At 42.2% G+C, this 14,139-nt stretch overlaps 1 pseudogene across 1 annotated transcript; it reads right to left on the reverse strand.

Moving 5' to 3' along the window:
• Nucleotides 1-651: 651 nt before the first annotated feature.
• On the reverse strand, nucleotides 652-2,204 carry LOC122699822 (annotated as a pseudogene). Its single transcript, XR_006342686.1, has one exon. The product of XR_006342686.1 is annotated as a heterogeneous nuclear ribonucleoprotein A3-like (transcript).
• Nucleotides 2,205-14,139: the final 11,935 nt, after the last annotated feature.

Raw genomic sequence — 14,139 nt, forward strand, 5'->3', positions numbered from 1 at the left:
GTTGTCTACAGTGTCTCGGATTTGTGTTATAAGAGTACTAGAAGAAAAAGGCTTTGAGATAAAATTCATGGTCTGCTAGAAAGGAACATTCTAATTAAAACTTTGGATGAGACCAGAATTACCTTAAATTATCACCGATAACCTAATAAAAATCTTGATCATCCTGCCATCCAAACTCTAAAATTTGTTCCTCTCATAGTTTATCCCATCTTGATGAGGCCATCTTCCTTCTATTACTCAAGGATAACCTGGACTTATCCTTGGTTTTCTCTCTCTCTCTCTTTTAATTTTTTTTTTTTTGAAATTTTGAGATTTTTCATTTGAAGGTAAATCTTAATGCTATTAAATTCACAAATATGCTAATTTAAATACCCAATTCTATTATCTAAAACACACATTGCAAACATACAAATATCTATTCTCTCCACATGTCAGAGCCATTCATTTCATGGTTTGGAAATGGGGAGAATAGATTCCCCTTAAACTGCAAGTCAGCAGGTGTTTCTTTACAGTTAACTTTAGCAAAATTCATACAAAATAGTAATTAACAATGATCTTCTTTACTTGTTAACTCACAAGGAAACACCTTCAAAACTGCATTTTGTTAAAGTTTCTGTACTAAAATGTAGAAAAACTGAACTACACAAATACTGAAAAGTTAAAAATTCCTTAATTTTTTATTCCTGGTACCACTACCACAATTTACAGGGCAATATACCTGATGTAATGAAAAGAAAAAGAAAAAGACAAAGCTACAACAGATAAAAGACCTCAGGAATGTACATCTAATTGACACTACATTGCATTAATCAATAGCTGCACTTTTTGCAAACTGTGGCTATGACAGTCCTGAACAAGAAGGGTTTCCTCTTTAAGCTGCAGTAACTTTTCTGACTATGGATCATCGTTCCTTCTGTGGCAGATTTTTACAGTTCCTCTAACGCATTTGGGACTACTGTCTCAAAGTAACCTGCAGCTTTCCTGACAACTCCTCGCTCTCTCTCCTGCTAAGAACTGTAGCCCTTTTCTTCTGAGTTTTTAGAACCTTCTGCTACCATATCCACCACTTCCACCACCAGATCCATAACCACCACCATAGGGACTGCCCGAGCTTCTTCCACCAAAACTACCCCCTTTCATGGGTCCATAATTTGATTGCTGTTGTCCACTATAATTTCCAAAATCATTATAGTTTCCACCACCACCATAGTTACCTCCAAAATTTCCTCCTTCATTGTAACCATCATATCCTCCACCACTGCCACCATATCCACCACCTTGGTTTCCATATCCTGGTCCACCACCACCGTAACCTCCTCTACTACTATAACCAGGACCACCGCCATAGTTGCCACCATCACCTCCAAATCCATTGTATCCACCATCACCTCCTCCATAACTCCCTCGGCTGCCACCACCTCCACCACCATAGCCTCCTCTTCCACCAAAGTTTCCACCACGGCCAAAGTTACCTCCACCACCTCCAAAGTTTCCGCCACGACCCATAAAGTTGCCAGATCCACCTCCACGACCTCTTTGTGATCCAGCAGATTGCATCTCTTGTTTAGAAAGGGCCTTTTTCACTTCACAATTATGCCCATTAATAGTGTGGTATTTCTGAACAACAATTTTATCAACTGTATCATGATCATCAAAAGTTACAAAAGCAAATCCTCTCTTTTTTCCACTCTGCCTGTCTTCCATAACTTCTATGGTTTCAATCTTGCCATACTTTTCAAAGTAGTCTCTCAAATTATATTCTTCTGTATCTTCTTTAATACCACCAACAAAAATTTTCTTCACTGTTAGATGGGCACCAGGCTTTACAGAATCCTCTCTAGAAACAGCTCTCTTTGGCTCCACTACACGCCCATCAACCTTGTGTGGTGGAGCACACATTGCTGCATCCGCTTCTTCAACACAAGAGTAAGTCACAAAACCAAAGCCCCGGGAACGCTTTGTTTGGGGGTCTCTCATCACCACACAATCTGTAAGTGTGCCCCATTTCTCAAAATGTTCTCTTCAGCTATCATCTGTAGTTTCAAAGCTCAGACCACCGATAAACAGCTTTCTCAACTGCTCTGGTTCCTTGGGATCGCGACCCTCCTCCCCCCGGCGGCGGCGGCGACGGCCGGAGTCGGGCTGGAGGCGACCGGGCGGCGGTTTTACCTCCATTTTGAGACCGGACTCGCCTCTTCCAACTCGAGTTCAATATGGGACCCTCTCTCTTTTAATTTAAAAATTTTATTTTTAAAAAATTTTGGCTGCACTGGGTCTTTCTTGAAGCACACAGGCTCTTTCATTTCAGTGCCCGGGCTTTCTCTGGCTGCAGCATGTGGGCCTGTTTGTTGTGGTTGGCAGGCTTCTCCGGTTGGGGTGCTCAGGCTTCGTTTCCCTGTGGCATGTGGGATCTTAGTTCCCTGACCAGGGACTGAACCCACGTGCCCTGCATTGGAAGGCAGATTCTGAACCAGTGGACCACTCGGAAAGTCTCATTGTTGGTTCTCTCTTTCTCTCACATGCCACGTTCAAACCATCCGCAGTTCTTATCAGCTCTGTTTTAAAAATATTTCTAGAATCTGACCTCCTTTCAAACCCTTCACCACCACCCTAGTCCAAATCACCATCTTAGCTTACCGTAGATGCTCCTAAGTGGTTTCTCTGCTTCTACCAAACCTGGCCTATCAGTTCACTCTCAAGGAGCCGGAGATCTTTTTTAAGATATGATGCAGATCATGGAGCTTCTCTGCTCAGCGCCCTGCCAAGTCTCTGCATTTGACTTAGGGTAAATGTCAATGTCTTTACAATAGCTGGAGGTCCACTGAGACCCTCCACTCTCATCTCTTGCCTGGCTCACTCTGCTTTCTCTACTACTCATTACTGGGACACCAAAAGTTCCTGCCTCAGAGCCTCTGCATATCTGGTGCCTTTCTTTAGAAGGCTTTTCTCCTCAGTAGCCACAAGTTCCTCCCCAATAAGTATTTTGTTCAAACATCACTTTCTCAGAAGGACCCTCTGTGATCACTATTATTTAAAATTTCTCCCCCTATCCCAGCCACTTCTGGTACTCACCCTTCCCCTCCCCACTTTGCTTTTCTTTATAGCGCATATCTCACATGATATTCTAAGTATGTTGCTTGCTTATTTGTTTAATATCTCATCTCCTACGCAAGCTCCCCCCATTTGAGCTTCGTGAGGACATACATCTAGTCCTTTTGGTGTGTTCAGCTTTTTTATCCCAAGTCCTAGAACAATGCCTGACATATAACCATGAGAGAATGGATTGTACCTGAAGGACTTCACCTTCAAACTCAGATCCACAAAAATGTACTGAAAACCAGCTATGTAAATGGTTCTGCACTTGGAGCAGTGAAGGAAAACAAAAACAGAGCCAACTTATATGGAAAAAGTTTCCAAGAAGAATTGAGGCATAATATGAAAAACAGCACATACATAAGAAAGTTTCAGCTTTTCCAGGTAGTTATATTAGAGTTGGATGTGTGAAGTAGGTGATTAAGACTGGAAAATGCAAATTTGAGCTTAATTTTAAGAGATGCCAGGAGGAGGTTACACATAATTATATATGCAACAGAAAACCACTGAGAAGGACGAGCAGAAATTAACATGATGGGAACCAGGTTTCAAATGCTTAGTCTATTAGCATCTCTAAGATGCATTGGGTCTGGAAAGGCAGTTTAGAATCTAATATTATAGTGTCAGTGAGAGGCTCTGAAGTAAGTAAGAGTAGCCCTAGAAAGAAATGAAAACCCCTGTGTATGTTGAATAAGCATACATTGGCAAGTGATTGGCTATAGAAGGTAAAAGGCAGTCTGGGGTGGGGGCAGACAGAGCTAAGATTTTAAGTTTGGGTAATCCTTAAAGCATGTCCTAGACACCTGTGGATCCTTCAGTATGTCTTCTCATGGTTTGATGTATTTGTATGCAAGGAGACATCAGATTTGTCCCAGAGCCTCAGCAGAGAAAGTCAGTGCATTCTCTTTATATTACTATTAGGAGCACAAGGAATACACAGCCCAACACTGGGAGCCAGGTCTGTGGGAGGTTGGACTGAATTGATGCTTGGTAAAGAGGCTGAGGAAATTATCTCCTTTTTCCATCCCTCGAGATACTTTACCAGATATCATTGTTGGAGCTGCATCTTAACCTTAGAATTTGACAAATATTTGCATGTGTGGCCATTCAGGAAAATATAATCCAACAGCCTGGATTGAACCCAGCAACTCCTCTAACCTCTGAGAATTGCTCATCATGCTCACCTGCAGGAAATTCAACCCAATGAAAACATGCATATGGATGTTTATATCCATTCTATAATGGATAAGACACAAGGCAGCCCAATCCCTCCCTTATCTACGGCCGGCCCAAGTTCCTTACACAAACACCATGAGATTAGTTAAATGCCCTGTCCAACACAAACAAAAAGAAATGATGTGATTTAGAGATGCAGAGTGTCAGAAGACTTCATGTTTACCAGGGAAACAGATTTCTCTAGTAGCTTGCAGAATTTTTTCTGTAATAATTTTGTGCCTTCTAAATGACTTTCTTAGGTTGGTTAATTACAAAAAAAAAAATAATAATCAAAACCAGTAAACAAAGTTTTATTGGAACACCGCCATGCCTATTTATTTATAAAGAAAAACAAAACTTCAATCAGCCTATGGTTTACTGTGGGATTCATGGTCAGTGAGGGCTGTGTGTCACTGACACGGTCATGGCCCGGTGCCCTGGAGTGTTTCTTGGCATTGCCAGTCATTTCCCACTGGACTCACTTGGCCCCATTTCCTACTCCTGAAACAAATCATCCCCAATTACTGCCTCAACTGAATGGAGTATCTGAGTTGGTCAAGACAATTTGACTACATCTAGAGCCAAAAGCAAAGAACCTAATGACTCATCTCCAATTTTTTAAGTCCAATAATAAAAGATACTCTGTGATTAAAGAGTTTATTATAGGTTAAGTTTAGTGCAGTATTAATTAATGCACTAAAGTTCTGTGCTCCCACTTCTCTCTGCCTATAAAGAGCCGTTGCTGTACATTCCTTGAAGCGATTTTATTTCAATATGATACAGAGAAGTAATAACCATAAGAGTTCAAAAGGAACTTAGAGGTGATATTGTCACCTCGTTCATACAATTGATGAAACTGAGGCTCAGAGAAGTAAGGTTATATTTTCCAGACTCTATAACAGGCTTGTAGAAGAGCCAGAGCTAGAAACCAGTTTTTCTGAGCCAGTGGTTTTAAGCTCTACCAATCATGGAGTCGGACACGACTGAGTGAACTGAACTGAACTGAACTGAATTAAATGATCCTATTTGACAACATAACCTTCAAGTACAATAGTTTATAAATTTCAGAAGAAATGTGCCAGAGAATCTGTATCAGAAGGAGCTTTCAGAAGCATCCAGTCTCACTTCGCAGTATGTCAGGAATCCCGTTAGAGTTCACAGAGAGAGGATATTAGAGTCATGCAGCTGCCGCGGCTGTGACCCCAGCCATTTAACAATACCCGTGTTCCTGACAGGCGGCAGCTTCCACATGGTGACTCAGGAACCCAGCCTCCTTTTATCTGTGGCCTCCTCTTCCCAGGGTTTTCACCCCTTACATGCAGGAGGAGCATAGGGCAAAAACAAATGGAGAAAGGTTCTTAATCTTGGTCTTGAGAGAATACATCTCAATAGTTCTCAGTGAGAACTATTCACCTGTCCCTATCGAGTTGCAAGAAAGGCTGACAAGTGTAGTCCATGGCTGGACAGCTGCCTCTGTACTCTGCGGAAGGAGGCTTCATCTTTGACTTAGGCAGCTCCTATCAACCAAATGCAACCTCCTGGGGAAAAGTGCAGGTGTAATTAGCGGCCAACACTGGTACTCCAGTGTGTAAAGGGGATTGCATGCACGCTCAGTTGCTTAGTTATGTAACTCTTTGCGACCCCATGGACTGTAGCCCACCCAGCTCCTCTGTCCATGGAATTTCACAGGCAAGAATGTTGGAGTGGGTTGCCGTTTCCTCCAGGGGATCTTCCCCTCCCAGGGATCAAACCCACATCTCTTGTGTTTCGTGAATTGGCAGGCGGATTCTTTAGCCCTGAGCCACCTGGAAGGCACCAATAGCATCTGCTACAGTCTACCCTTTGTACCACTCAGAGCCAATTGTTTCTCATGTTACTGTCATTCCATTTGGTTGCAGGTCCTCCAGCATTCTGGTTGGTGCAATTTCTGGTACTTATGAGAGGAGAATTATTGGAACAAATGACAACTTTGATGTTGCAGGCCGTCCTCAGGTTAAAAGTAGTGGTTGTTCTGATCTACTTGTTTGCACAGCTTTGTTGCTTTGGGGAACTGCTTGAGCCCAGTTTCAGATGCACTGTTTCCATCTTATGATGGACGCTGCTGGTGTACCCAATCTTATGATTTGGTAGGTCTGACCAAACCCAGTGTGTGGTGGGCAGCTCTTGTTTCATAGTCATTTGATGTCTCATAAACAGTCACTTCCAGGTTGCAATGATGTGTCCGACGCTGTTTGTGAATGGTGTATAGTTCTCTGCTACCGGTAACACAGACTGGCCCAAGAACCCTAGAGATCTGTACTGCAATTCTCACATTTAGGATTCTCAAGTATTTCACACAGCATCTTTATTTACCACAGATACATCAAATACCCTAGAATTTTTGGGGTCATGTGGTCCAAAAGGCAGTGTTTCTTATAGCATAACCTAGATCCACTACAGAGCCCTTTTGTATTCTAAGTCCCACTTAAACTGGTAGACTTCCTCATGTTGCAAGCTCAGTTGCTCAGCCATGTCCAACTCTTTGCAACCTCGTGGACTGTAGCCCACCCTGCTCCTCTGCCCGAAGGATTTTCCAGGCAAGAATAGTAGAATGGGTTGACATTTCCTCTTCTAGGGGATCTTTCTGACCTAGGCATCAAACCCGTCTCCGGCATTGGCAAGCAGATTCTTTACCACTGAGCCATCTGGGAAGCCTAGTAAACTTCCTCATCACTCATTAAATAGCTATTTTCATTTACAACTTTTAATTTTGAAATAGCTACAGACTCCTAAGAAGTGGCAAAGACAGTGCAAGCATTCCTGTGTACCAGGCTTCCCCCTGTTTTCCTCATACATGTTAAATACCCAGAGCCACTGCAGAATTCAATGCAGCTTCTTCCTATATTTTGTCCTAGTTCTCTGCAGGTGAGAATCTTAGCAATGGCACACACTACCAGCAAGTCAAGCAGTAACAATAGTTCACTCACTGCCGATGATGTGGTTCTCATTGCCATCTAGTGGATGAGTACTCCAACGCCAAACCTACATCCAGTTGGCTTCCTAGGACCATTCCTCTCACTAGCGGTCTTAAATCACTTTCTCTGTGAATGGGAATCTAGGTGGGACTTCTTACTTAAAAGATCTTAAGGAGGAACCTTTTAGGGAGTGGAAAAAAAAAAGTAGGAGACAGCAGGGGATTAAGTTCAGTAAAGATGTGGCTTTAGGAGAAGTCTGGTCTCAGCTTGACCCCACGGGAAGCCCTGAATCATGAATCACTCCACCCAGAGCTGTCATGTCCTGTGTTGGTCGCTCAGTCGTGTCCAACTCTTTGCGACCCTGTGGACTGTAGCCCACCAGGCTCCTCTGTCCATGGGATTCTCCAGGTAAGAATACTGGAGTGGGTTGCCATTCCCTTCATCCAGGGGATCTTCCCAACCCAGGGATCGAACTGGGGTTTCCTTCATTGCAGGCGAATTCTTTGCCGTCTGAGCCATCAGAGGTGAAGGCTGCTAATCCTTTCATCATTCAGCCTCTGTCCACAGCCTTCCGCTGGGTGGGGAGGTGTAAGTTACTGCCATTATCTCCTGGACCAGTGCCAGGAGAGGAGGCTCCTGCAAGCCAAGGGCAATTCCACGAGAAAGGACAAAGGCCTGAGCCAGGAGCAGGCAACACCCACAGCACCTGGGGGACGGATGCACACCCTGGGGAGCGGCATATAGGCAGGGCCGCCAACAGCATCTTCTGTCCCTCCCTGAGGAGATGATACAGGTTCAAAGCTGAATGATGAGAAGGAGGCAGCCACGGGAAAATCCCGGGAAGATCATTGCAGGTAGTTCTGAGATGAGAACTCTCTTGGCATGTTTGGAGTGCAGAAAGGCCATTGCAGTGGAATGGGGTGACAGAGGCGAGGATGGAGACTGAGCTTGTGAAGCTGACAGAGCGGCGGGACACAGGCAGCGGCTGGGCTTTATTCTGACGAGCGCTTCCTCAAGACCGTGTACATCTTTAAGGCATGTTCATAAAGTTATTTGTTTTTGTACTGAGAGAATCTGAGAGGTGTGATTAGAAATGTTATTCCTTACCACTCAGCCATAAAAAATAATTAAATAATGCTATTTGCAGCAATATGGATGGACCTAGAGATTATCGCACTAAGCAAAGTCAGAAAAAGAAAGTCAAATACCATAGGCTATCACTTATATGTGGAATCTGAAAATGACACAAAAGAACTTATTTACGAAACAGAGTCACAGACATAGGGAGCAGACTTGTGGTTGCCAGAGGTGGAGGGGGTCTGGGGGAGGGATGGATTAGGAGTTTGGGGTTAGCAGTGCAAACTATTGTGTAGAGAATGGATAAACAAAGTGCTACTGCATAGCACAAGGGCCTATATTCAATATTCTGTGATAAACTGTAATGGAAAAGAATATGAAAAAGAATGTACATATATGGGGAGATATATATATATATATAGCTGAATCACTTTGCTATACAGCAAAAATTAACACATTGTAAATCAGCTAATACTTCAATGAAAAGTTTTTTTTTAAAAAGAAATGTCATTCCTGCTTTTATTAAAAATACACACCCCCACATTAGCTCATAGCTCATTTCAAATGTATCAGATCTTAGATATGAATGTATGAGCTCTTAAATATCATTGCTTTCATGAATTTTTATAAGTTAACACAGCAGGTCCAATCTTGACCTTGCGTGCCTTATTTATTCCTTCTAATCAGGCTATACTTAAATGAACTACCTTTGAAAGGGAAAACAGATTAGTCACCCTAAATGGTTTACTTAAAATACTTCATCATAAAACAAAACAAAACAAAACAAAACTGCACCTCCTGGTACTCCTACACCACACACTGATTTTTTCCTCTCTGCGTTATCATCTGTCTTTCTGGTAAAAGTGTTTTATAACTTTTCTTGGAGGTTAAAATGGCTCTAATAGGGCCTTCCCTGGTGGTCCAGTGGTTAGGACTCAGTCCTTTCACTCCCAAGGGCTGGGATTTGATCCCTGGTTGAGGTATTATCCCACAAGCTGTGCATGGGAAAAAAAAAGGTTCTAATAGTGCCTTACTGACCTGATTGATAAAGGTAATTTACCACGTGCAGCTAAACTTATTTCCAGGATAGGTTGACCACGTGCTCAAGCCTGGTTTGTGTACTTCATTCACTCTGATATAAACCATCTCGATGGAGGTCACTATTCCCCATCTGCATAGCTTTGATCCTAATTGGGACTTCTTACCTGGATTTAGGTTCAAACCAGTTTATCTCTTAATCTTCAATCCATCCTTTGACCTATTGCCAGATTAGTTTTTCTCAAACTCTGTCATGATCATTAATAGTAATCTATTTCAACCACTGGTTTGGAATTTAAAATCCTCTATAAGCTGGATCCTTTTTCCTAAGATTACCTTCTTTTATTTCCCAGCAGGGAACTTTTCTCTGCCCAGGATATCCTCACATATTCTGTAAACATAGTGATTTTTCCTCATTGCCTCTGTTTATGCTTTTCCCATGTGTGGAAAGGCCTTTTTAGCTCTCACTGGCTTGCATCTGACCCATTGCTCAAAGCCAGCATCTTGCTGGAACCTGCTCTGATTTCTCTGACACTAAATCTTAACTCTCCTCTGGAGGGTAGCACCAGCTGAGGCCCGATCATCTAGTCATCACTTAGGATAAAATGCACCTGTGATTGCTTGAGAACCCCCCCCCCCCCCATGACCTTTGTCTCCTAATACCAGGAAGAAAATGAACCTTGCTGTACTTGCAAGATATTCTCTTAAATCCCCAGAAAAGACCAAAGAATGCACAAGTTAATTTTCCTGATCAAAGAAAGAACAGAGTTGTCACAGCTCATTGCTAGGGGTAATTAAATGTATCTTGTGTTACTTCACCGAAAGAGGGTTTTTGGAAATTAGTGCTCGTTGTCCCTTGGACTTCACCCCATGTGCCTTTTTGTTTTGCTGATTTTGCTCTGTACCTGTAACTGAGCAGAACCCTATGGGCCTTCCTGGAACAGACTCCCCGAAACATGTCTTCTGCCTGCCTCTTGTCTGTAGAAAAAATTTAGCCTCCGAGGCCTTCCTTGAATTACAAAGAAGCACTTTACTGATGGTGTTTAATTTGTCCCTAGAAAAAGACATGTTTTTCTAAATGTGTTATCCCTTAGTTTCTTTCGTTTTCAGTTTTCAAATTTTTACATATCAGGTGTAATTCCACTGCAAAGCACTGAGGGGTGGACCCAAAGGGTTTAAGCTCCCCTTTGTGAATAAAATGCTCTATCTGAAAATTTGTTAGTTACAGAAGCATTGAAGAATTTCTACCTCTGATTTCTATAATATCACAATATCTATAACAGGTAATGACAAAGACTTTCCTTATTAAAGAAGGGCAAACCAACAAAACATTTTTTAAAAAAAAAACTTTTTTTTTTTTTTTTTTTTGAGCAACACAGCAGAGACCTCTTCTGGTCAAGAAGCAGAAGGCTTAGGCAGAGAACCAACTTGGAAAAGGTTAAGGTGGAGAGAATTGGTATTGGAGAAAAAAGACTATGAAAGAGGTTTCATAGAAGAGTTGGCAGTTGTGTTGAATATGAAACTGACAGCAGAATAGAAAGGAGTGCCTTCCACATGTGGGGAGCAGTGTCTGCAAAGGTAAAATACAACAGTGTTTGCTGCAGATAAGTTATAAAGATGCGAGGATATAAATAAGAATCATAACTCCACCTTTTAGAACTAACATTGTAAACATTTTGATGTTCTGGCTTCCAGCACAGTTTTCTGGTCATAGGCATTCTTCTTTTCCATACAAGTTGATACATCCTGACTTTTTTATCCAGGCTTCTATCCCACATATTTTGCCACATTCTCCTTTTTAAAAATTTTAACCTTTTTTTTTGTTGTTGCTTTTGTGTAGCACGTGCAACTAGGGATCAAACCTGCACCGGCTACAGTGGAGGTGCAGATTCCTAACCACTGGATCACCAGGGAAGTCCCATTTTAACAGTTTCTAATGAAAGTTGCTAATAAGATGATTCTTGCATTTTCTCAATTGTTTCTTCCTTGTGTCTGCCCCTTGCCTTTCCTACTTGGCGAGATTTTGGATCATTTTCAGTCTTTGTCCGTTTTTTGTCTAGTGACAAGCACCGTGCCGGGCTGAATGCCCACGTGGACAGTTGTGCCATTAGCTTCCTCTTGCTTCACTCAGGGTAGGTGACATACTTCTCCCAATAAGCTCGGGATGTGTTGCCAGTTTGCTGCTGTTTGCAGGGCCTTCGCAAAATCTGAACTTTTTCATCCTTTCAGATAAGCACGGATCGAATATGCTCTTCTGTCTCAGCTCTTTGGAAAGAGGGGAAGACAGAATCTTCCTGTGAATGTGGGGAAGTGCACTGATGTGCCTTTTCTGGTTCTTGCTTTGATGAGAAGCCACAAAAGAATTGAACTTCATTTTGGCTGCTGGTGCTTCAGCAGTGGCCACTGTTTTGGCCACATTCTTAAAAGAAGGAAGACGCTTTCTGACAGCCAGGCTTCTAGTGGTAAATCACATGAAAAGCCAGAGACGTTGGAACTGGTCCCTGTATTGCCAGGGCCCCAGTTGTGCACTGAGGTGCACAGAACTCGGGGAGTGTAGCGCTGGCTCCATTCCAGCCAGTGCTCACCTTCTCTGCCAGACCCCCCTGTGTGGGACACACCTGTTCACCTGCTCTTGGCGGCCCGTTAGCCTGCTGGAAGCTAATTCAGTTCAGTTCAGTTCAGTTCAGTCACTCAGTCGTATCTGACTCCCGTGAATCGCAGCATGCCAGGCCTCCCTGTCCATCACCAACTCCTGGAGCTTACTCAAACTCATGTCCATCGAGTCGGTGATGCCATCCAGCCATCTCATCCTCTGTCGTCCCCTTCTCCTCCTGCCCCCAATCCCTCCCAGTATCAGGGTCTTTTCCAATGAGTCAGCTCTTCGCATGAGGTGGCCAAAGTATTGGAGTTTCAGCTTCAGCATCAGTCCTTCCAATGAACACCCAGGACTGATCTCCTTTAGGATGGACTGGTTGGAGCTCCTAATTAGTAATGCTCAAATATGATCACCTATATTCTCAATATGTGTAAAATATATCCCTTGGCATTTTTGACCCTGGAAATCTCAGAGATTTACCAGTCATGGGGATTAACCCACCTGGGCCAAGATGCAACATGATAATCTGCTCTCTTGGGAAGAAATTCAGAGTTTTAAATTAAACCACAGTGGAATGGGGACTCTTTTAAAACACATTTATTTACCTATTTATTTGGCTGAGCCACATCTTTTATTGAGGCATGTGGGCTCTTAGTTGCAGCATGTGGGATCTAGTTCCCTGACCAGGGATTGAACCAGGCGGCCCTCTTCATTAGGGGTTCAGAGTCTTAGCCACTGGATCACCAGGGAAGTCCCTGGAATTTTTAAAGAAGGAAGCCAAAGGTACAAGTTAGAGTTTACATTTAAGAGAGTGAAATTAGATGAGGAATAATCTGAAAGAGAATCACTTACTAGGATGTAACTTACAGGGCCACACAAAATTAGAGAAAATTAAGTAGAACAGAATAATTGATACTGTAGGGTGATGAGGCTGTCCCTGAACTAGGTACCCTAAAGTGCCTAAAGGAATTTAGATAGAAGGCTTATTACAAGAACAGAGCTGTATCACCAGAGATGTCTGCAAAAACATGAGCAAGGTATGGTGGGGGAAACGCTCAAGGTCTCTATCCAATCTATGTCCCACTGTTTCTGCATGGCCCAACAGTCATTTACGGAACATTGGCTTTTCCATCTCCATGTCAGTTACGTTCTTCCTCTTTGAAGCCCAAATCACTATTCTCAAATCCTCTTCTGTCTTTAGCTGAAGATGATATATAAAGTGAGGGTTTCAGTCATTTTGGTGAGTTACTGTTTTCCTGGGTCTCTCCCATGTATACATGTTATTTAACGTTTGTTTGATTTTCTCCTGTTAATCTGTCTCATGTCAATTCAATTCTTAAACCCACCAGAAGAACCTAGAAGAATAGAGGAAAATTTTTTCATCCCCAACAAATGTTGATGGACATTTGTTTCTACCTTTGGGCTATAATGAATAATGCTGCTGTGAACATTGGTGTACAAATATTTGTTCATCACTGCTTTTAATTCTTTGGGGCATATGCCTAGAATTGAAATTGCTGGATCATAAGGTAATTCTGTGTGTACTTGTTTGAGAAACCACTATACTGTCTTCCACAGCAGTGCATCATTTTTACACATAGTCATTCTTATTTCTTAAGTTATGTGAATCAATTCTTTGCTGTAGGATATTGATACTTGGATACACTGAACCAATATGGAAAGTATATCTCAGCTAAAATTATATGATGCATCATAGAGTTGTCTACCAAACACCTCTAATAACCATATTGGTTAGTTACCAGTCTCTTAGGGGTATGTGTGTTGGTGAGGGAGGAAGAAAGAAAGTAAAAGTAAGTAAATCAGAAAAGTAGCAAAAATAATCCCACATCCTCCAACTCTGTCTCAGTTTGGTTTACCTGAGTTTTTGAAGAGATGAATCATAAGGATGGAATGAGAAGGAGAAAAAGAAAGAGGAATGTGATGAAGATAGATGGTGGGACTGGATCAGTCTGCTGTTTCTTAACTGCTTACTCTGAAATTAATTTCAGTGAGACAGTTTTCCTTGCTCCTCTACTTCATCTCAGGTGTTCTTAGAGATTATTTTCTTTCTAAGATATAATAATGTAAAAAAATATGCAGTTGCCTTATAGCCTTTGAATAAATTAAACCTGTAGGTGAAATATTTATGGAAGAGAGAGAGACTGA

The sequence above is a fragment of the Cervus elaphus genome, chromosome 9 (assembly GCF_910594005.1).
Source record: "Cervus elaphus chromosome 9, mCerEla1.1, whole genome shotgun sequence".
In the NCBI taxonomy this organism is placed as follows: domain Eukaryota; kingdom Metazoa; phylum Chordata; class Mammalia; order Artiodactyla; family Cervidae; genus Cervus; species Cervus elaphus.